The following is a 25,080-nucleotide window of genomic DNA, read 5'->3' as shown; positions in this document are numbered from 1 at the left end:
CCAGAGCCCTATTCCCTATATAGTGCACTACTTTAGACCAGGGCCCTATTCCCTATATAGTGCACGACTTTATACCAGGGCCCTACACAGTGCACTACTTTACACCAGAGCCCTATTCCCTATTTAGTGCAATACTTTAGACCAGAGCCCTATCCCCTATATATAGTACACTACTTTAGACCAGGGACCATAGGGGGTAGTGCACTATATAGTGGTACTACTTTAGACCAGAGCCCTATTCCCTATATAGTGCAATACTTTAGACCAGAGCCCTATTCCTTATTTAGTGCACTACTATAGACCAGAGCCCTATTCTCTACATAGTGCACTACTTTAGACCAGGGCCTTATTCCCTACATAGTGCACTACTTTAGACCAGAGCCCTATTCCCTATATAGTGCACTACTTTAGACAAGGGCCCTATTCCCTATATAGTACACTACTTTAGACACAGGGCCCTATTCCCTATATAGTACACTACTATAGACCAGGGCCCTATTCCCTATATAGTACACTACTTTAGACCAGAGCCCTATTCCCTATATAGTACACTACTATAGACCAGAGCCCTATTCCCTATATAGTACACTACTATAGACCAGAGCGCTATTAGCTATATAGTGCACTACTTTAGACCAGAGCCCTATTCCCTATATAGTACACTACTATAGACCAGAGCCCTATTCCATATATAGTGCACTACTTTAGACCAGAGCCCTATTCCCTATATAGTGCACTACTTTAGACCAGAGCCCTATTCCCTATATAGTACACTACTATAGACCAGAGCCCTATTCCCTATATAGTACACTACTATAGACCAGAGCGCTATTAGCTATATAGTGCACTACTTTAGACCAGAGCCCTATTCCCTATATAGTACACTACTATAGACCAGGGCCCTATTCCCTATATAGTGCACTACTTTAGACCAGAGCCCTATTCCCTATATAGTCCACTACTATAGACCTGAGGCCTATTCCATATATAGTGCACTACTTTAGACCAGAGCCCTATTCCCTATATAGTGCACTACTTTAGACCAGAGCCCTATTCCCTATATAGTGCACTACTTTAGACCAGAGCCCTATCCCCTATATAGTGCACTACTTTAGACCAGAGCCCTATTCCCTATATAGTGCACTACTTTAGACCAGAGCCCTATCCCCTATATAGTGCACTACTTTAGACCAGAGCCCTATTCCCTATATAGTGCACGACTTTAGACCAGAGCCCTATTCCCTATATAGTGCACTACTTTAGACCAGAGCCCTATTCCCTTTATAGTGCACTACTTTAGACCAGAGCCCTATTCCCTATATAGTGCACTACTTTAGACCAGAGCCCTATTCCCTATATAGTGCACTACTTTAGACCAGAGCCCTATTCCCTATATAGTCCACTACTATAGACCTGAGGCCTATACCATATATAGTGCACTACTTTAGACCAGAGCCCTATTCCCTATATAGTGCACTACTTTAGAAAAGAGCCCTATTCCCTATATAGTGCACTACTTTAGACCAGAGCCCTATTCCCTATATAGTACACTACTATAGACCAGAGCCCTATTCCCTATATAGTACACTACTATAGACCAGAGCGCTATTAGCTATATAGTGCACTACTTTAGACCAGAGCCCTATTCCCTATATAGTACACTACTATAGACCAGGGCCCTATTCCCTATATAGTGCACTACTTTAGACCAGAGCCCTATCCCCTATATAGTGCACTACTTTAGACCAGAGCCCTATTCCCTATATAGTGCACTACTTTAGACCAGAGCCCTATTCCCTATATAGTGCACTACTTTAGACCAGAGCCCTATTCCCTATATAGTGCACTACTTTAGACCAGAGCCCTATTCCCTATATAGTGCACTACTTTAGACCAGAGCCCTATTCCCTATATAGTGCACTACTTTAGACCAGAGCCCTATTCCCTATATAGTGCACTACTTTAGACCAGAGCCCTTTTCCCTATATAGTACACTACTTTAGACCAGAGCTGTATTCCCTACAGAGTGCACTACTTTAGACCAGAGCCCTATTCCCTATATAGTGCACTACTTCAGACCAGAGCCCTATTCCCTATATAGTACACTACTTTAGACCAGAGCTCTATTCCCTACATAGTGCACTACTTTAGACCAGAGCCCTATTCCCTATATAGTGCACTACTTTAGACCAGAGCTGTATTCCCTACAGAGTGCACTACTTTAGACCAGAGCCCTATTCCCTATATAGTGCACTACTTCAGACCAGAGCCCTATTCCCTATATAGTACACTACTATAGACCAGGGCCCTATTCCCTATATAGTGCACTACTTTAGACCAGAGCCCTATCCCCTATATAGTGCACTACTTTAGACCAGAGCCCTATTCCCTATATAGTGCACAACTTTAGACCAGAGCCCTATTCCTATATAGTGCACTACTTTAGACCAGAGCCCTATTCCCTATATAGTGCACTACTTTAGACCAGAGCCCTATTCCCTATATAGTGCACTACTTTAGACCAGAGCCCTATTCCCTATATAGTGCACTACTTTAGACCAGAGCCCTATTCCCTATATAGTGCACTACTTTAGACCAGAGCCCTTTTCCCTATATAGTACACTACTTTAGACCAGAGCTGTATTCCCTACAGAGTGCACTACTTTAGACCAGAGCCCTATTCCCTATATAGTGCACTACTTCAGACCAGAGCCCTATTCCCTATATAGTACACTACTTTAGACCAGAGCTCTATTCCCTACATAGTGCACTACTTTAGACCAGAGCCCTATTCCCTATATAGTGCACTACTTTAGACCAGAGCTGTATTCCCTACAGAGTGCACTACTTTAGACCAGAGCCCTATTCCCTATATAGTGCACTACTTCAGACCAGAGCCCTATTCCCTATATAGTACACTACTTTAGACCAGAGCTCTATTCCCTACATAGTGCACTACTTTAGACCAGAGCCCTATTCCCTATATAGTGCACTACTTTAAACCTACAGGGAATGCCATTTGGAAGCTAAAGGTTCTTTAATCTGCCAACCAAGGGTTTGTGTCAGACAGAGAGGAGCTCCAATCCTCTCTCCTTAATTTCCTCATTAAAATAACAACGGAGGATATTGACAGTGTTGCGTTAACCGCCCTGCAGCGCAGTTTTCAATCCACACATTGATTACTTCATTTAATCTTTGGCTCCCGTGAATAGCTTTCCACTCCGGTTTAAGAGTCGCTTTAATTTTGTGTATTTGTCTCTCTCTGTGCGTGTGTGTGTCTGTTTGTGTCTGTCTGCGTGTGTATGTGTGTCTATATTTGTGTGTGTATCTGTGTGTGTGCGTGTGTCTGCGTGTGCGTGTCTGTTGTGATGACAACACTGCGCCTCAAAGCAAAACAACTTGATAAATCAATAGGTGGATGGAGACATTGTAACAACGTTGTTGTATGTCACCAAAATTGAACTTTTTGGCAACAATGCAAAACGTTATGGTTGGCGTAAAAGCAACACAGCTCATCACCCTGAACACACCATACCCACTGTCAAACATGGTGGTGACAGCATCATGGTTTGGGCCTGCTTTTCTTCAGCAGGGACAAGGAAGATGGTTAAAATTGATGGGAAGATGGATGGAGCCAAATACAGGACCATTCTGGAAGAAAACCTGATGGAGTCTGCAAAAGACCTGAGACTGGGACGGAGATTTGTCTTCCAACAAGACAATGATCCAAAACATAAAGCAAAATCTACAATGGAATGGTTCAAAAATAAACATATCCAGGTGTTAGAATGGCCAAGTCAAAGTCCAGACCTGAATCCAATCGAGAATCTGTGGAAAGAACTGAAAACTGCTGTTCACAAATGCTCTCCATCCAACCTCACTGAGCTCGAGCTGTTTTGCAAGGAGGAATGGGAAAAAAATTCAGTCTCTCGATGTGCAAAACTGATAGAGACATACCCCAAGCGAGTTACAGCTGTAATCGCAGCAAAAGGTGGCGCTACAAAGTATTAACTTAAGGGGGCTGAATAATTTTGCACGCCCAATTTTTCAGTTTTTGATTTGTTAAAAAAGTTTGAAATATCCAATAAATGTCGTTCCACTTCATGATTGTGTCCCACTTGTTGTTGATTCTTCACAAAAAAATACAGTTTTATATCTTTATGTTTGAAGCCTGAAATGTGGCAAAAGGTCGCAAAGTTCAAGGGGGCCGAATACTTTCGCAAGGCACTGTTAACAGCAGTATGTGGACACCCCTTCATCCACTATATATACAGGACACCCCTTCATCCACTATATATACAGGACACCCCTTCATCCACTATATATACAGGACACCCCTTCATCCACTATATATACAGCAGTATGAGGACACCCCTTCATCCACTATATATTCAGCAGTACGAGGACACCCCTTCATCCACTATATATACAGCAGTAACTAATTAAACAACAAAGAATATGATCTATATGATCAGTCTCTTGTCTGTAAAACTAAAAAGTGGATAATGTAAACCTAATTCCCAGCTAAAAAAATGTAAAGAAAGCAATCCAATGATATATGTTGTCTAGACTTTCCAGTAAATGACACTCAAGGCTTGAGACAAAACAATACACTAATATTACAGTTACAGACATTATAACAGAACGCTTTTTACCACGACAGCCTTTATGTTAGAATGCTTGCTACCACGACAGCCTTTATGTTAGAATGCTTGTTACCATGACAGCCTTTATAATAGAATGCTTGTTACCACGACAGCCTTTATAATAGAATGCTTGTTACCACGACAGCCTTTATAATAGAACACTTGTTACCACGATAGCCTTATAATAGAACGCTTGTTACCACGACAGCCTTTATAATAGAATGCTTGTTAGCACGACAGCCATTATAATAGAACGTTTGTTACCACGACAGTCTTTATAATAGAACGCTTGTTACCACGACAGCCTTTATAATAGAACTATTGTTACCATGACAGCCTTTACAATAGAACTCTTGTTACCATGACAGCCTTTACAATAGAACGCTTGTTACCATGACAGCTTTTATAATAGAATGCTTGTTACCATGACAGCTTTTATAATAGAACGCTTGTGACCACACACCTAAATATTGCACTTGGGAGAAAAACATCTTAAAAGTAGAAATAGAATGAAACTAACAGGAATTCTATTTTTGCTCTATTATAGTAGTAATAGTAGCTACTATACCAAACATTATCGAGTCAAATAAAACCAAATCTAATTTTATTGGTCACATACACATTGTCAGCAGATGTTAATGCGAGAGCAGTGAAATGCTTGTGCTTCTAGTTCCGACCGTGCAGTAATATCTAACAAGTTATCTAACAATTTCACAACAACTACCTTATACACACACAAGTGTAAAGGAATGAAGAATATGTACATAAAGATGTACGAATGAGTGATGGTACAGAACGGCACAGGCAAGATGCAGTAGATGGTATAGAGTACAGTATATACATATGAGATGAGTAATGTAGGGTATGTAAACAAAGTGGCATAGTTTAAAGTGGCTAATGATACATGTATTACATAAAGATGGCAAGATGCAGTAGATGGTATAGAGTACAGTATATACATATACATATGAGATGAATAATGTAGGGTATGTAAACATTATATAAAGTGGCATTGTTTAAAGTGGCTAGTGATACATTTTTAACATCCAATTTTTTATTATTAAAATGGCTGGAGTTGAGTCAGTGTCAGTGTGTTGGCAGCAGCCACTCAATGTTAGTGGAGGATGTTTAACAGTCTGATGGCCTTGAGATAGAAGCTGTTTTTCAATTTCTCGGTCCCTGCTTTGATGCACATGTACTGACCTCGCCTTCTGGATGATAGCGGGGTGAACAGGCAGTGGCTTGGGTGGTTGTTGTCCTTGATGATCTTTATGGCCTTCCTGTGACATCGGGTGGTGTAGGTGTCCTGGAGGGCAGGTAGTTTGCCCCCGGTGATGCGTTGCACAAGGCTACATGTGTGCAAAAAAAATTAAATAACGTTCACTGAGTAAAACATGTAATAATCCCCTCTCACTCACACGTGTGTTGCTATCAAGTTCAACACAACAAAAGCATTATCTTTGGGCTACACATTATCACACTGTACACTTTCTGCCTGTGGATGTCTGTTCTACAATGTGCCAGCAGAGCATGATACCTTTTGTTGGCACAATTGATCTCTTTCAGGCAGAGAGTAACACATGGCATACCCCTTTTATCCACTGTATTGAAGGAGTGAGAAAGAGGGAAAGTGTGTGTTGTTCCATTTACCTCTATAGTGGCATCCAGCTAAAACCAGGCCCAGCTCCAGCTACACTTGATCCCAGAATCCACTTGTTTAACAAGCGACGCCTCATTTTCTCCTATTTCTCTCATTCTGAAAATCAACCACATAGTTACTATAGACGGAAAACATCCGTTCACAAACATTTCACACAGATAGTTAGTTAGCTAGTTAACATTTCACACAAATAGTTAGTAAACTAGTTAACATTTCACACAGATAGTTAATTAGCTAGTTAACATTTCACACAGATAGTTAGTTAGCTAGTTAACTAGTTAACATTTCACACAGATAGTTAGTTAGCAAGTTAACTAGTTAGCATTTTACACAGATAGTTAGTTAGCTAGTTAACTGGTTAACATTTCACACAGATAGTTAGTTAGCTAGTTAACATTTCACACAGGTAGTTAGTTAGTTAGCTAGTTAACTAGTTAACATTTCACACAGATAGTAGTGAGTAATTAGCTAGTTAACATTTCACACAGATAGTAGTTAGCTAGTTAACATTCACACAGATAGTAGTTAGCTAGTTAACATTCACACAGATTGCAAGGCTCCAGTAAGCAACTAAGACGTTATAAATTGAGGAACGTGAAGGAGTTGTATACCAGTTAATACTATAGCGAATTGGTTAGGTTACTAATGTTAGCTCACCTGATGTTGTAACGTTAGCGCATCTGACTTTATTAATCAGCTAATCTTAACATAAAAAACTAAATAATGTCATCAGTTAAACTGGCTAATGTTGCTCAACATTTCACTGGCAAGCTAACGGTGAATTCGATCCAGCTCAGCAAGATACTTAACAATACTTTTCCCACCACACTTTCTCCCTCACCTCAAACTTTCGAAATGCCAGTAGTTTTTTGGTTATAGGTCACGTTTCATTACCTTCTCATCCCCGGTCTCTGTGGTCAGGTTTCTCACCTACCTCTCCGTTACCGTTCAGGGGACGTGCTGCTGTAAGTTAATTAACTGGTAAACTGCCTTTCCATTCTCCCGCTCTTTCCAGAGCGCGCGCTGATGCTGTAACGAGAACATTGGTTCTCTCTTCTGTCGTGTGCGGCGTTCTGTTGTTATGGGAACGATTAGCTGAGCCTTGGATACAGACAGTATTGTGCTGCGTTCTGTTGTTATGGGAACGATTGGGTGAGCCTTGGATACAGACAGTATTGTGCTGCGTTCTGTTGTCATGTGAACGATTGGCTGAGCCTTGGATACAGACAGTATCGTGCTGCGTTCTGTTGTCATGTGAACGATTGGCTGAGCCTTGGATACAGACAGTATTGTGCTGCGTTCTGTTGTTCTGGGAACGATTGGCTGAACCATGGATACAGACAGTATTGTGCTACGTTCTGTTGTTCTGGGAACGATTGGCTGAGCCTTGGATACAGACAGGATTGGTCCAAATGCGCATCACTCGTTCGTTTACAGCCAGTAGTGACCCAAAGCCACCCCACCCATTCCAAACTTTTCTCATAGGATCAACACAAATCACGTAGGTCACATATTTTGGATTCAAAACAGGTGAATTTCGCAGAAAGCTGACTAGTTTGCATCCCTGAGATAGACAAGCGGGGCTCACTGGACAGACAGACAGGTCTACTGCTGCTAGACAGCTAATACTGGTGGACAGGCTCTACTCTCTGAGGGGGCACGCTCAGTCAACCCCTCTGTCTGTCTCTCAGTGGCAGGGTCATGGCAGGTGGGTGCAGGGGGAGGAGGGAAGTTGGGAGACACAGCCTTTCTGATGACAGGTTCCATAGCAAATGCAGGCAAACTTAAATGTGTTTTATCTCATTTCTACCAGCATGTCACATGTGCAACCAGAGGGGGAACAAAAAACTCCAGACCTCCTTTACTCCAGACACAGAGATGCATACAAAGCTCTCCCTCACCCTCCATTTGGCAAATCTGACCATAATTCTATCCTCCTGATTCCTGCTTAAAAGCACAAATTAAAGCAGGAAGCACCAGTGACTCGGTCTATAAAAAAGTGGTCAGATGAAGCAGATGGTAAACTACAGGACTGTTTTGCTATCACAGACTGGATTCTTCCGATGGCATTGAGGAGTACACCACATCAGTCACTGGCTTTATCAATAAGTGCATCGAGGACGTCGTCCCCACAGTGACTGTACGTACATACCCCAACCAGAAGCCATGGATTACAGGCAACATCCGCACTGAGCTAAAGGGTAGAGCTGCCGCTTTCAAGGTGCGGGACTTATATGAAATCCAGCTATGCCCTGCGATGAACCATCATACAGACAAAGCGTCAATAAGATAAGATTGCTAAGATTGAATCATACTACACCGGCTCCAACGCTCGTCTTATGTGGCAGGGCCTGCAAACTATTACAGGGCGGCAGTGTAGCCTAGTGGTTAGAGCGTTGGACTAGTAACCGAAAGGTTGCAAGTTCAAATCCCCGAGCTGACAAGGTACAAAATCTGTCGTTCTGCCCCTGAACAGGCAGTTAACCCACTGTTCCTAGGCCGTCATTGAAAATAAGAATTTGTTCTTAACTGACTTGCCTAGTAAAATAAAGGTAAAATAAAATAAATAAGAACAAAGGGAAGCACAGCCGCGCGCTGCCCAGTGACACGAGCCTACCAGACGAGCTAAATCACTTCAATGCTCACTTCAAGGCAAGCAACACTGAGGCATGCATGAGAGCATCAGCTGTTCCGGACGACTGTGTGATCACGCTCTCCGTAGACGACGTAAGACCTTTAAACAGGTCAACATACACAAGGCTGCGGGGCCAGACGGATTACCAGGACGTGTGCTCTGGGCATGTGCTGACCAAAATGTTGGTAATGGCTCACATCAACACCATTATCCCAGAAACCCTTGACCCACTCCAAGTTGCATACCGCCCAAACAGATCCACAGATGATGCAATCTCTATTGCACTCCACACTGCCCTTTCCCACCTGGACAAAAGGAACACTTATGTGAGACTGCTATTCATTGACCACACTGAGGGCAAGAAAAAGCCTATTCCCCCTCAGGAAACTAAAAAGATTGGGAATGGGTCCTCAGATCCTCAAAAAGGTTCTACAGCTGCAACATCGAGAGTATCCTGACCGGTTGCATCACTGCCTGGTACGGCAACTGCTCGGCCTCCGACCGCAAGGCACTTCAGAGGGTAGTGTGTACGGCCCAGTACATCACTGGGGCAAGGCTGCCTGCCATCCAGGACCTCTATACCAAGCGGTGTCAGAGGAAGGCCCTAAAGGACAATAAGCATTACTAACTGGTGTCTGTATATAGCCTCTCTACTATATATAGCCTCTCTATTGTATTTAGCCTCTACTGTATATAGCCTCTCTACTGTGCATAGCCTCTCTACTGTATATAGCCTCTCTACCATATATAGCCTCTCTATTGTATTTAGCCTCTACTGTATATAGCCTCTCTACTGTATATAGCCTCTCTACTGTATATAGTCTCTCTACTGTGTATAGACTCTCTACTGTATATAGCCTCTACTGTATAGAGCCTCTCTACTGTATATAGCCTCTCTACTGTATGTAGCCTCTCTACTGTATTTTTTTATTTTTTATTTTACCTTTATTTAACCAGGCAAGTCAGTTAAGAACGAATTCTTATTTTCAATGACGGCCTGGGAACAGTGGGTTAACTGCCTGTTCAAGGGCAGAACGACAGATAGTCCAACGCTCTAACCACTAGGCTACCCTGCCGCCCCATTTAGCCTCTCTACTGTATATAGCCTCTCTACTGTATGTAGCTTCTCTACTGTATATAGGCTCTCTACTGTATATAGCCACTCTACTGTATATAGCCTCTCTACTGTATTTAGCCTCTCTACTGTTACTTTTCATTTCTATTGTTCACCTAATACCTTTTTTGCACTGTTGGTTAGAGCCTGTATGTAAGCATTTCACTGGAAGGTCTACTACACCTGTTGTATTCAGCATTTCACTGTAAGGTCTACTACACCTGTTGTATTCAGCATTTCACTGTAAGGTCTACTACACCTGTTGTATTCAGCATTTCACTGTAAGGTCTACTACACCTGTTGTATTCAGCATTTCACTGTAAGGTCTACTACACCTGTTGTATTCAGCATTTCACTGTGAGGTCTACTACACCTGTTGTATTCAGCATTTCACTGTAAGGTCTACTACACCTGTTGTATTCAGCATTTCACTGTGAGGTCTACTACACCTGTTGTATTCAGCATTTCACTGTGAGGTCTACTACACCTGTTGTATTCAGCATTTCACTGTAAGGTCTACTACACCTGTTCTATTCAGCATTTCACTGTAAGGTCTACTACACCTGTTGTATTCAGCATTTCACTGTAAGGTCTACTACACCGGTTGTATTCAGCATTTCACTGTAAGGTCTACTACACCTGTTGTATTCAGCATTTCACTGTAAGGTCTACTACACCTGTTGTATTCAGCATTTCACTGTAAGGTCTACTACACCTGTTATATTCAGCATTTCACTGTGAGGTCTACTATACCTGTTGTATTCAGCATTTCACTGTAAGGTCTACTACACCTGTTCTATTCAGCATTTCACTGTAAGGTCTACTACCTGTTGTATTCAGCATTTCACTGTAAGGTCTACTACACCTGTTGTATTCAGCATTTCACTGTAAGGTCTACTAGACCTGTTGTATTCAGCATTTCACTGTAAGGTCTACTACACCTGTTGTATTCAGCATTTCACTGTAAGGTCTACTACACCTGTTGTATTCAGCATTTCACTGTGAGGTCTACTACACCGGTTGTATTCAGCGCCCGTGACAAATAAACCTTGATTTGATCCCTGGTATGACCCCCCCCCCCATTTGAGAATGATCCAATACGATGCTGAATAGCCATTATATTCACAATAAAAGACACACACAAACAGAACCGTTTTCATGCACATCTTTAATAGATCTGTTTTTAATATTCACAACAAATACATTAAGCTCTTTCATCTTCTTATATAATAACAGTTCTTAAATTAACTTTTTATTTTTTTTTACACAACATTTTCTTTTCTCAGAATGTCATTCTATCAAAACGTCTTTTTCAATCCTTTTATTTCTTCATTTTATATATATATATATATCTCATTCCATGTTGAGAGTCACCATGCCTCCTATTCAAAACCTGCCAGTATCTCCTTTATACAGCTATATACAGATGACGACGACCATCTACCAGGAGGATGAAGGTGTCGTTTGGGAGGTGGCTTGTGGAATACGGGGCTTAAGGTGCAGGCAAGGACAGATGTGGGGCTCGAAACGGCTTACAGTAAAGTAATACAAGTAAACCATAACAGGCAACAACGCTTTGATGGAGAGGAGGACAACTCAATAGGTTATCAGTAGAGTCTCATAGCTTTGATGTAGAGGAGGACAACTCAATAGGGTATCAGTAGAGTGTCATAGCTTTGATGGAGAGGAGGACAACTCAATAGGTTATCAGTAGAGTCTCATAGCTTTGATGGAGCGGAGGACAACTCAACAGGGTATCAGAGTCTCATAGCTTTGATGGAGAGGAGGACAACTCAATAGGGTATCAGTAGAGTCTCATAGCTTTGATGGAGAGGAGGACAACTCAACAGGTTGTCAGTAGAGTCTCATAGCTTTGATGGAGAGGAGGACAACTCAATAGGTTATCAGTAGAGTCTCATAGCTTTGATGGAGAGGAGGACAACTCAATAGGGTATCAGTAGAGTGTCATAGCTTTGATGGAGAGGAGGACAACTCAATAGGTTGTCAGTAGAGTCTATTAGCTTTGATGGAGAGGAGGACAACTCAATAGGTTGTCAGTAGAGTCTCATAGCTTTGATGGAGAGGAGGACAACTCAATAGGTTGTCAGTAGAGTCTCATAGCTTTGATGGAGAGGAGGACAACTCAATAGGTTGTCAGTAGAGACTCATAGCTTTGATGGAGAGGAGGACAACTCAACAGGTTGTCAGTAGAGTCTATTAGCTTTGATGGAGAGGAGGACAACTCAATAGGTTGTCAGTAGAGTCTCATAGCTTTGATGGAGAGGAGGACAACTCAATAGGTTATCAGTAGAGTCTCATAGCTTTGATGGAGAGAGGACAACTCAATAGGTTGTCAGTAGAGTCTCATAGCTTTGATGGAGAGGAGGACAACTCAACAGGTTGTCAGTAGAGTCTATTAGCTTTGATGGAGAGGAGGACAACTCAACAGGTTGTCAGTAGAGTCTATTAGCTTTGATAGACCAATTCTTGTGAAGACATCCACAGTCTGCTGCAACAGCATATATATCATAACATAAAGAACATGGCTGTATGCACCCTAAATGGAACTCTATCAAATGGAACCCTTTCAAATGGAACCCTTTCAAATGGAACCCTATCAAATGGAACCCTATCAAATGGAACCCTATCAAATGGAACCCTATCAAATGGAACCCTATCAAATGGATCCTATTCCTACATAGAGCCCTATGGGCCCTGGTCAAGGGGCACTATAAAGGGAATAAGGTGCCATTTGGGATGCCTGTCAATCTGTAAAATAATAAAAACACTCGTAACAACTCCTTCCTGCTGTTAGCTCCCCCGGGGTCATATTTATCTGATCCTTTATTGAACTAGACAAGTCAAGGACAAGTCAAGGACAAATTCATATTTACAATGATGCCCTAGCCCGGGCCAAACCCGGACGACGCTGGGCCACATTGTGCGCCACCCCTATGGGACTCCCAATCACGGCCGGTTGTGATACAGCCCGGAATCGAACCAGGGTCTGTAGTGATGCCTCTAGTCCTTGGACTGCTGCGCCACTCGGAAAACCCCTTTATTTTACAGATTCCTGCTGTTAGTCCCTCGGGGGTCACATCGGCCGTTAGTCCTCGGGGTCATATCTGCTGTTAGTCCTCGGGGTCATATCTGCTGTTAGTCCCTCGGGGTCATATCTGCTGTTAGTCCCTCGGGGTCATATCCCTCGCACATCGTTAGTCCTCGGGGTCATATCGGCCGTTAGTCCTCGGGGGTCATATCTGCCGTTAGTCCCTCGGGGGTCATATCGGCCGTTAGTCCCTCGGGGGTCACATCGCCGTTAGTCCCTCGGGGTCACATCCGCCGTTAGTCCCTCGGGGGTCACATCCGCCGTTAGTCCTCGGGGTCACATCCGCCGTTAGTCCCTCGGGGTCACATCCGCCGTTAGTCCTCGGGGGTCACATCCGGCCGTTAGTCCTCGGGGTCACATCGGCCGTTAGTCCCTCGGGGTCACATCGGCCGTTAGTCCCTCGGGGGTCACATCGGCCGTTAGTCCCTCGGGGTCACATCTTGGGTCTTGGAGTCGGGTCACAGTGAACTGAAGACCCAGTGTAATGGAAACGATGTCCTTCAGACAAATCCATAACATGATCCATCTCATGGCAGAAGTCCACATCTCTATTCTGGGTAAACCTCCATGATTATGATTTGCTCTCCTGGGCCTGATCTATGGGCCAGTTTCCCCAGACAGAGTTTAAGCATTAGTCCTAAACTGATCATGTCAAATGGTAGATTCTCCGTTGAGTGTTCTCCTACAGCTGAGAAACCAGCCATATCCGTTCAGCGGTTCATAGGAGGTCCTCGTCAAGTGTTTAATTCTTCACGTGACCACCGGTGTCCTCGTCCCCAAATGGAGCCCCTATTCCTTCTCCGGGGAACACTACCTGAGCCAACCGAGTGCACCGTAAAAGGGGAATGGGGAACCGTTTGGGGATGTAGCCGATGCCCCATCTTACACAGCTTTATGGCTTCCCCAGCAGAACATCAACCGTGTTCCTTTACAGTCGGAGCATGCTGCGTTTGGAAATTGAGTTGAGGGGTGTCGGTCAACAACTTAAAAATTCATGTTGTGACGGGATTTATTTGATCATTAAAAAAAATAAAATTAAAATAAAAAAAAGGGAAGTTGCTGTTTTTGCTTCTTCGATACGTCCCTCCCTCACAAAGAGACAGAAGCAGTTAAAACAACACGACATGGCTCTCCCGGTCTCAATAACGACAATTCAGAAAACGTCATTAACAAATGACTCAATAGTTTTACAGGCCTGCCTGTCTACAAAATAAACAAGGCAAAATTACATCGACAAAAGATAAGTTAAAAACAGTTCCTTCAACACCCTGGAATGACCTCAGGACTACAGATAGACAGGTAGGACAGAAAGGACAGACCGATAGGCAGAAAGGATAGACCGATAGGCAGAAAGGATAGACCGATAGGCAGAAAGGATAGACCGACAGACAGACAGGCAGAAAGGTCAGGGCAAAGGACAGACAGAAAGATTGGCAGGGACAGAAGGCAGAAAGGATAGACAGACAGGCAGAAAGGATAGACAGACAGGCAGAAAGGATAGACAGACAGGCAGAAAGGACAGACAGACAGGCAGAAAGGACAGACAGGCAGAAAGGACAGACAGAGAAAGGACAGACAGGCAGAAAGGATAGACAGACAGGCAGAAAGGACAGACAGGCAGGCAAAGGATAGACAGACAGGCAGAAAGGACAGACAGGCAGAAAGGACAGACAGGCAGAAAGGACAGACAGATAGGCAGAAAGGACAGACAGGCAGAAAGGACAGACAGGCAGAAAGGACAGATAGGCATAAAATCAGACACAGGTTCCACTTTAATCCCCACTCAAAAAACAACTTGGGGAATAAGTTTCCCCCTTGGTACAGGTCTAGGATTAGCTTCCCTACCCCAATCAGAACCAGAGGAATTCAAAAGTGACCCAAGAACACCGACTTTACCCAACCCCCCTCCCAAAAACCCCATTAAAATCACACTAGTCTTTCAGCAGTTAGGTAGGTGATAGCAGCCATCTTGTTCACAGGTGCAACGGGTGAATTGAGCTTCTGCTTCCTCTGTCTGTGATAAAAGCAATATTAAAGTCCACGACAAGAAGAAAGTCTCATTGGGAGGTTATCACATGCACTGCCCAGATAGCTATTCACCAACAGAATCAGAGATGTTGGGTGGGTGGGGCTTGATTGGATGAGTTGGGGGTGGGGTTTGATTGGATGAGTTGGGGGTGGGGGGTTTGATTGGATGAGTTGGGGGTAGGTTTTGATTGGATGAGTTGGGGGTAGGGTTTGATTGGATGAGTTGGGGGGTGGGGTTTGATTGGATGAGTTGGGGGGTGGGGTTTGATTGGATGAGTTGGGGGTGGGGTTTGATTGGATGAGTTGGGGGTGGGGTTTGATTGGATGAGTTGGGGGTGGGGTTTGATTGGATGAGTTGGGGGTGGGGTTTGATTGGATGAGTTGGGGGTGGGGTTTGGGGAGTTTGTTTGGATGAGTTGGGGGGGTAGGGTTTGATTGGATGAGTTGGGGGGGTGGGGTTTGATTGGATGAGTTGGGGGTAGGGTTTGATTGGATGAGTTGGGGGGTGGGGTTTGATTGGATGAGTTGGGGGGTGGGGTTTGATTGGATGAGTTGGGGGGGGGTTTGATTGGATGAGTTTTTGATTGGATGAGTTGGGGGTGGGGTTTGATTGGATGGTGTTCTGGGAATGTAACCAAGCTGAGAGGAGGAGTCGTGTCTCGTTGAAGGAGAGCAGTCAAACTTGTAACAGCACAACGCAAATGTAAAACCTGGGACGACAGCAGCTGCGATCCAACATATAGACGAGAGTAGAACCCTACTCAATCATTCCCTTCTGACGGGAATATCGGGACGCAGCCCTGGTTCTTCCGTCCTTTAGACTTCACTCTGACCTTCAGCTAGAGGGAGTACCATTGTACGGTGTTCTTGTAAGCTTCCTTTCTTCCTCGTACAAGCTCACTAGAAAAGTCCCCCCCCCCGCCGCCGCCCCCTCCAAAATAAAACGGTCAGAGAGACTCTCCGTCCTCCACACCGCTGTAAACTCTGTCCTAGAGGATTGTGATCGGGCTCTTTGCCCCCACCGCCCCCCTCAAAACATCAAGTCAAAACACCAAGTCTGAAGAGGCACTGGCGGCCATCTTAGATTCACACAGTTTCTTATTCTAACAGACCGGTTGTTGTCCCTTCCAAACCAACGGTCCTCGGCTGACGTCAAAAAGGCTCTTTGTGGCGCTGACGTAGCGAGCGAAGTTCCCCACTTCTGGTTTTCAGGGGAAACGGAAGTTAGGTTGAACACGCTGTGTATCCCTGAAAAAAGCGGATGTTGGCGTTTTTCCGGTCAACTCCACATAAACTAATCAAAATGATCCAAACAAGGGGTTAACATGGAGTTCTGCTGTGAGCGAAACGACAAAGACAAGATCCCGGAGTCTGGAAAAAATGTGCGAAAGCATCCTTCATTGGAAAATGGACAGATCTGTGAGAGAGAGCGCTGAGGGGACAGTCTCAGAATCGCTGTCCGTTCAGTGAAGCTTGAGTCGAGCGTATTCGTGTGTGACCTATCACCGGGTAGGAATGCTTTGTAGTGACAGTAAAAACATCAACAATCTCGTCAACAAAAACAAGAAGAACAAAAAGCTCAGAACAGCACCCCCCCCCATATCCTTAAAATCCCAAAACAAACAAGAACTGGGGATTTTTTTTCCTTCAAATAAATAAATTCTTTCAAGTCCTCTTCCCACAGGGTCAACTCCACCCCCCTGGGAAATCCAGCTTATCGGCGATTGGCTCAGACCTGGCCCCTTCATCTCGGGTAACCAATGAGCAGCCAGGAAAGAAGTGTGGTTTCCTGTGCCTGTAGCTCCGCCCTCTTCGTCATGGAGGGGAGTGAGAAGGCGTGTGCTGCCCAAACCCATCGACCTCTAACCTCTCTGGACCCCTAACCCCAATCCTGTCCTGGTGCTCTCAACAGTTATATTCCTCCTTCATCAGTCCTACAATCAAGAAGTGCTGTTCTCTCCTTTTACAGTTTTCTCTTCTTCCTCTGGTTTGGTTTCTTCAGTGTGTCTTCAATTTGTGTATCCGGTTGTGTGTCATTCAACTTTTCTTTTCCTTGGTTCTAAAATCAGATTTTGGTAGTTTTCCCCCCGATGTGGTGATTCCCCAGCGGAGATCTCATCTGTAGAGCTCCTGAGACGTGGAGCGGAGAGAGGAAGAGGCTGTCTGTCTGTCTCTTCAGGTGTGGAAAGTAGAAAACAGCACGTTCTTTTGAGACTAGGATGTCGGTTTTTGGTTAAATGGATGAAGTAATCCACCGCAGGAACACAAGACTTGTTGAAGAGTGACGAGGGACGGACTGGCTGAACTGGTGGAATCTGGATCAGCATCTTATTTAAACGCTGAAAACTCCCCTGGAATGAAGAGAAGAGAGAGAAGATCAGGTTGGAAGAGAGGAGAGAGAGACAGCAATACAGCGTGGAAGAGAGAGAGAGGAGAGAGACAGCAGTACAGCGTGGAAGAGAGAGAGAGGAGAGAGACAGCAGTACAGTGTGGAAGAGTGAGAGGAGAGAGACAGCAGTACAGTGTGGAAGAGGAGAGGAGAGAGACAGCAGTACAGCGTGGAAGAGGAGAGGAGAGAGACAGCAGTACAGCGTGGAAGAGAGAGAGGAGAGAGACAGCAGTACAGCGTGGAAGAGGGAGAGGGGAGAGACAGCAGTACAGCGTGGAAGAGAGAGGAGAGAGACAGCAGTACAGCGTGGAAGAGGAGAGGAGAGAGACAGCAGTACAGCGTGGAAGAGAGGAGAGAGACAGCAGTACAGCGTGGAAGAGTGAGAGGAGAGAGACAGCAGTACAGCGTGGAAGAGAGAGAGAGAGGAGAGACAGCAGTACAGCGTGGAAGAGAGAGAGAGGAGAGAGACAGCAGTACAACGTGGAAGAGAGAGAGAGAGAGAGACAGCAGTACAGTGTGGAAGAGAGAGAGGAGAGGAGAGAGACAGCAGTACAGCGTGGAAGAGAGAGAGGAGAGACAGCAGTACAGCGTGGAAGAGAGAGGAGAGACAGCAGTACAGCGTGGAAGAGAGAGGAGAGAGACAGCAGTACAGCGTGGAAGAGAGAGGAGAGACAGCAGTACAGCGTGGAAGAGAGAGAGGAGAGGGAGAGACAGCAGTACAGTGTGGAAGAGAGAGAGAGGAGAGGGGAGAGACAGCAGTACAGCGTGGAAGAGAGAGAGGAGAGAGACAGCAGTTCTGTTCTGATGTGCTAAATGAGTCTTATTGTGTCTATGTTACAATCCTATCTATTATTGCAACAGGCTAAATCATTGATCACAGAATGGTTACGTGAGCACATTTAAAAATGGCAGTAACACTCTCTGTACATGGAGAAACTACAGGACCCCCAGCGCGTGTGTGGCCCCTCACCGTATCCCCCTGTCGGGGTTTTGGGGGAGGAGCAGGCGTACAGGCTGAAGTCCTCCGTCTGGAACCCAGCTCGGTTCAGTGAGGGTTCCGACGGGCGGATGGATCTTGGGTAAAGAGAACGCCAGCAGCTCAATGGACGCCAGGATCTGACGGAGGAGGTCAGAGGTTAAAATAAAAATCACCACTCACAACATCAAAAGAAAACACAGGAGGTTAATAGGTCATCCCTAGCCAATCACCTCCCTCGAATCACTCGTCTCAAATAGGAACAAAGCTGACAGCCAAGTCAGAGAATCTTAGATTGAGGCTGTCAGCAGATCCTCAGCTGGGCTTTCCAGCAGCTTTTAAAAACACAGTGAGACGTTAGTGTGAATGTATTTCTAGTACTCGGAGGCCACCTGGTGGTGGAAATAACACATTCTCCTTCATACATACAAGTTAAACAACTCCAAGGAGGGCTGGCTCGGTCCCCACACTGGTTACCAGCCTTAACCTCATAAGCAGGAAGAGGTTTCTGGTGAGGTGAATATCTTGGTGGGGTGGACAGTCTTGGTCATTTTAAAACATTCAGCTCAACCCCTGGCATGTACAGTGAAGTGTTCTCCATCATTACCTGGAGGAATAGGGGTCCTCCAGCTGTTTCCATAGTTACCCGAGGAATAGGGGTCCCGTCTCCATAGTTACCTGAGGGAATAGGTCCCGTCTCCATAGTCACCTGAGGGAATAGGGGTCCCGTCTCCATAGTTACCTGAGGGAATAGGGGTCCCGTCTCCATAGTTACCTGAGGGAATAGGGTCCCGCCCTCCATAGTTACCTGAGGAATAGGGGTCACCTCCATAGTTACCTGAGGAATAGGGGTCCCGTCCTCCATAATCACCAGAGGAATAGGGGTCCCGTCTCCATAGTTACCTGAGTGAATAGGGGTCCCGTCCTCATAGTTACCTGAGGGAATAGGGGACCCGTCCTCCATAGTTACCCGAGGGAATAGGGGTCCCGTCTCCATAGTTACCCGAGGGAATAGGGGTCCCGTCCTCCATGGAGTCACCTGAGGGAATAGGGGTCCCATCTCCATAATCACCTGAGGGAATAGGGGTCCCGTCTCCATAGTTACCTGAGTGAATAGGGGTCCCGTCCTCATAGTTACCTGAGGGAATAGGGGACCCGTCCTCCATAGTTACCTGAGGGAATAGGGCTCCCGTCTCCGTTGTTACCTGAGGGAATAGGGTCCCCGCCTCCGTAGTTACCTGAGGGAATAGGGGTCCCGTCCATCCATAGGGTCCCGGTTACCTGAGGGAATAGGGGTCCCGTCCTCCATCGTTACCTGAGGGAATAGGGGTCCCGTCTCCATCGTTACCTGAGGGAATAGGGGGTCCCGTCTCCATAGTTACCTGAGGGAATAGGGGTCCCGTCCTCCATAGTTACCTGAGGGAATAGGGGTCCCGTCCTCCATCGTTACCTGAGGGAATAGGGGTCCCATCCTCCATCGTTACCTGAGGGAATAGGGGTCCCGTCCTCCATTATTACCTGAGGGAATAGGGTCCCGTCTCCATCGTTACCTGAGGGAATAGGGGTCCGTCTCCATAGTTACCTGAGGGAATAGGGGTCCCGTCCTCCATCGTTACCTGAGGGAATAGGTCAGCCATCGTCCCTGAGGAATCCTCCATCGTTACCTGAGGGAATAGGGGTCCCGTCCTCCATCATTACCTGAGGGAATAGGGTCCCATCTCCATCGTTACCTGAGGGAATAGGGGGTCCCGTCCTCCATCATTACCTGAGGGAATAGGGGTCCCGTCCTCCATCGTTACCTGAGGGAATAGGGGTCCCGTCCTCCATAGTTACCTGAGGGAATAGGGGTCCCATCTCCATCGTTACCTGAGGGAATAGGGGTCCCGTCCTCCATAGTTACCTGAGGGAATAGGGGTCCATCTCCATAGTTACCTGAGGAATAGGGGTCCCACGTCTCCATCCTCCCGTCTCCTGGAAGGAATCTCCCGTCTTCCATAGTTACCTGAGGAATAGAGGTCCCGTCATAGTTACCTGAGGAATCAGCCTCCTCCATGGCTTTAGGACAGTTGGAGCGTCACCTTACTGAGGTCCTGAGGAGACAGGTATCCCCGTACCACCATGAAGATTATCTAGAGGAGAGGTGGAGGGTTACCTGAGGGAATCAGGGGGTCAGGAGACAGGTATCCCGACCCACCACCTGAAGAATTATCTACCTGAGGAATAGAGTTACCTGGAATAGGATCTCCGATTGGAGGGTTAGAGGTCAGAGGTCAGGAGTTACAGGTATCCCGACCCACCATGAAGATTATCTAGAGGGGAGGGTGGACCTGGGGAATAGAGGTCAGGAGACAGGATGGCCCGACTCCACCATGAAGATTATCTAGAGGAGAGAGGTAGAGGGTTAGAGGTCAGAGGTCAGGAGACAAGTATCCCGACCCACCATGAAGACTATCTAGAGGAGAGTGGTGGAATAGGTTTCCAGAGGTCAGAGGTCCGTCCTCCAGACAGGTATCCCGACCCACCATGCAGATTATCTAGAGGAGAAGGGAGTCCGAGGGTTACCTGAGGTCAGAGGTCAGGAGACCTGAGGAAGAGGGCCCCGACCCACCATACAGTCAGATTATCTAGAGGAGAGAGGGAGGGGCACCTTAGAGGTCAGGAGACAGGTAGGCCCGACCCACCATGCAGATTATCTAGAGGGGGAGAGGTGGAGGGTTAGAGGTCAGAGGTCAGGAGACAGGTAGGGCCCGACCCACCATGCAGACTATCTAGAGGAGAGAGGTGGGGTTAGTCAGAGGTCAGGAGACAGGTAGGCCCGACCCACCATGCAGATTATCTAGAGGAGAGAGGTGGAGGGGTTAGAGGTCAGAGGTCAGGAGACAGGTAGGCCCGACCCACCATGCAGATTATCTAGAGGAGAGAGGTGGGGGGTCAGAGGTCAGGAGACAGGTAGGCCCGACCCACCATGCAGATTATCTAGAGGAGAGAGGTGGAGGGTTAGAGGTCAGAGGTCAGGAGACAGGTATCCCCGACCCACCATGAAGATTATCTAGAGGGAAGAGGTAGAGGGTTAGAGGTCAGAGGTCAGGAGACAGGTATCCCCGACCCACCATGAAGATTATCTAGAGGGAGAGAGGTACAGGGTCAGAGGTCAGGGGTAGGAGACCTTGCTCAGGTAGGACAGGACCCCCAGACATCAACTCCTAGAGAACATTATAAATGTATATTAAACAGGAGAGATATCTACCTGGTCTCTGTTATTGATGTTGGAGTAGGGCAAGGCCCCAGACATCAACTCATAGAGAACTATCCCGAAGGCGTAGACGTCAGACTGGAAGCTGTAAGGGTTCTTATCCTGCAGACGGATGACCTCTGGGGCCTACAGGCAGACGGGGGGACAGCAGAGTCACACGGTTTACCAAGATATACAGCCTTCATTGGGCAGGGTTGGGATCAATTACAGTCAAGTGAAGAAGTACACTGACAATTTGTAAAAAAAAAAATTGTACCTTTATTTAACCAGGCAAGTCAGTTAAGAACAAATTCTTATTTTCAATGACGGCCTAAGAACAGTGGGTTAACTGCCTTGTTCAGGGGCAGAGAACAGATTTGTACCTTGTCAGCTCAGGGGTTTGAACTTGCAACCTTCCGGTTACTAGTCCATCGCTAGTAGTCCATTGCTCGAACCACTAGGCTACCCTGCCCCACTAGATTACACATTCTAATAACGTTATTACATTCTGAAAAAACGTAGATTACATTCTGATAACGTAGATTACATTCTAATAACGTAGATTACATTCTGATAACGTAGATTACACATTCTGATAACGTAGATTACACATTCTGATAACGTAGATTACATTCTGATAACGTAGATTACACATTCTGATAACGTAGATTACATTCATTCTGATAACGTAGATTACATTCTGATAACGTAGATTACATTCTGATAACGTAGATTACACATTCTGACAACGTAGATTACATTCTGATAACGAGATTACATAGATTACATTCTAATAACGAGATTACACATTCTGATAACGTAGATTACACATTCTGATAACGTAGATTACACATTCTGATAACGTAGATTACACATTCTGATAACGTAGATTACATTCTGATAATGTTGAATAATGTTGATTGAATTCTAACGTAGATTACATTCTGATAACGTAGATTACACATTCTGATAATGTAGATTACATTCTGATAACGTAGATTACATTCTGATAACGTAGATTACACATTCTAATAACGTAGATTACACATTCTGATAACGTAGATTACACATTCTGATAACGTAGATTACACATTCTGATAACGTAGATTACATTCTAATAATGTTGAATAATGTTGATTGAATTCTAACGTAGATTACATTCTGATAACGTAGATTACACATTCTGATAATGTAGATTACATTCTGATAACGTACCTGAGGATTACATTCTGATAACGTAGATTACATTCTAATAATAGATTACACATTCTGATAACGTAGATTACATGATAACGTAGATTACATTCTGATAACGTAGATTACATTCTGATAACGTAGATTACACATTCTGATAACGTAGATTACATTCTAATAATGTTGAATAATGTCGGTTGAATTCTAACGTAGATTACACATTCTGATAACGTAGATTACACATTCTAATAACGTAGTTACATTCTGATAACGTAGATTACACATTCTGATAACGTAGATTACATTCTAATAATGTTGAATAATGTCGGTTGAATAATGTCGATTGAATTATAACGTAGATTACACATTCTGACAACGTGGATTACATTCCAATAATGATTATAATTCTAATGGGTCCCGTTGAATAATTCTGTCGATTGAATTCTTACCATAGATTACACATTCTGATAACGTAGATTACATTCTAATAATGTTGAATAATGTCGGTTGAATAATGTCCCCGAGCTTGAAATCTAACGTAATTACATTCTGATAACGCAGATTACACATTCTGACAACGTTTACCTTACATTCCAATAATGTTAAATAATGTGGGTTGAATAATGTCGATTGAATTCAACGTGGATTACACATTCTGATAACGTTAGATTACACATTCTTCCTAACGTAGATTACACATTCTAATAACGTAGATTACATTCTGATACCATAGATTACATTCTGTTAACCCGGGGAACATGATTAATGTGGTTAGAGCGTTGGGTCAGTTACCAGCCTTGCTCAGTAGTAATAACGTGGATTAATTTGGTTAGAGTGTTGGGCCAGTAACCGTAAGGAATCCTTGCTCAGCTGGTAAAGAAATCTGGTAAAGAAATCTGTTTTCTGTTCCCTGAGGAACAGGGGTTAACTGCCTTTCCCCGGGCACTGAGCAAGGCAGTTTACCTTGCTCAGGGCCCGGGGAACAGTGGGTTAACTGCCTTGCTCAGGGCCTGGGGAACAGTGGGTTAACTACCTTGCTCCAGGGCCCGGGGAACAGTGGGTTGTTAACCCACTGTTCCCGGGCCCTGAGCAGAGGTTTCCATATTAACAGGGTGGGGGGTGGGGTATCCCACTGTCCCCCCCAGGCGCCTCTGATTCCAGAAGACGGGTGGATGAACAGATGTTGACTAAGGCAGCCCCCCCCACCTCTCTGATTCATAGGGTTAAATGAACAGGGTGGGGGTGGGGTATGAACAGGATGTTGACTAAGGCAGCCCCCCCAGCACCTCTCTGATTCTGAGGGTTAAATGAACAGGGTGGGGGGTGGGGTATGAACTGGATGTTGACTAAGGCAGCCCCCCCAGCACCTCTCTGATTCAGAGGGTTAAATGAGGAAGACACAATTCAGTTGGACAACTGACTAGGTATCCCCCTTTCCCTAGATTGAATTCTAATAATGTAGATTGAATTCTAATTATGTAGAATAATGTAGATTGAATTCTAATAATGTAGATTGAATTCTAGTAATGTAGATTGAATTCTAGTAATGTAGATTGAATTCTAGTAATGTAGATTGAATTCTAGTAATGTAGAATAATGTAGATTGAATTCTCTTGCAGGTTGTTTAGTCTATTCAGGTTCTCCTCTTAATCCCTGCAGTATCACTCACCATCCACAGGATGGAGCCAGAGAGCTGTTCAAACTGGTGGGAGCCGCTCCAGCGTGACTTCACTGTGGCCAGGCCGAAGTCTCCTATCTTCACGGTGAGGTCCTCGTGTAGGAAGATGTCTGGGAGGAGAGGGGTTAAGGAACAGAAAGCTAAGGAAGCTCAGTCTGGGGCGAGGGGGAGCGGGAGAACTCAGTCTGGGGCGAGGGGAGAACTCAGTCTGGGGCGAGGGGGGAGAACTCAGTCTGGGGCGAGGGGGAGAACTCAGTCTGGGGCGAGGGGAGCGGGAGAACTCAGTCTGGGGCGAGGGGGAGAACTCAGTCGGGAGAACTCAGTCTGGGGCGAGGGGAGCGGGAGAACTCAGTCTGGGGAGGAGAAGGAGAGCTCAGTCTGGGGCGAGGGGAACTCAGTCTGGGGCGAGGGGAGCGGGG

General features: G+C 45.3%; 1 pseudogene; it reads right to left on the bottom strand.

Annotated features, from left to right (window-relative positions):
* LOC135515548 (serine/threonine-protein kinase B-raf-like) overlaps positions 1–25,080 on the bottom strand; it is a 306,564-nt pseudogene that overhangs the window by 221,708 nt on the left and 59,776 nt on the right.

The sequence above is a fragment of the Oncorhynchus masou genome, chromosome 27 (genome assembly GCF_036934945.1).
Source record: "Oncorhynchus masou masou isolate Uvic2021 chromosome 27, UVic_Omas_1.1, whole genome shotgun sequence".
NCBI classification, from domain to species: Eukaryota; Metazoa; Chordata; class Actinopteri; order Salmoniformes; family Salmonidae; genus Oncorhynchus; species Oncorhynchus masou.
The sequence above is the reverse complement of the archived record's forward strand: the minus strand, read 5'-3'. Positions and strand labels throughout refer to the sequence as shown.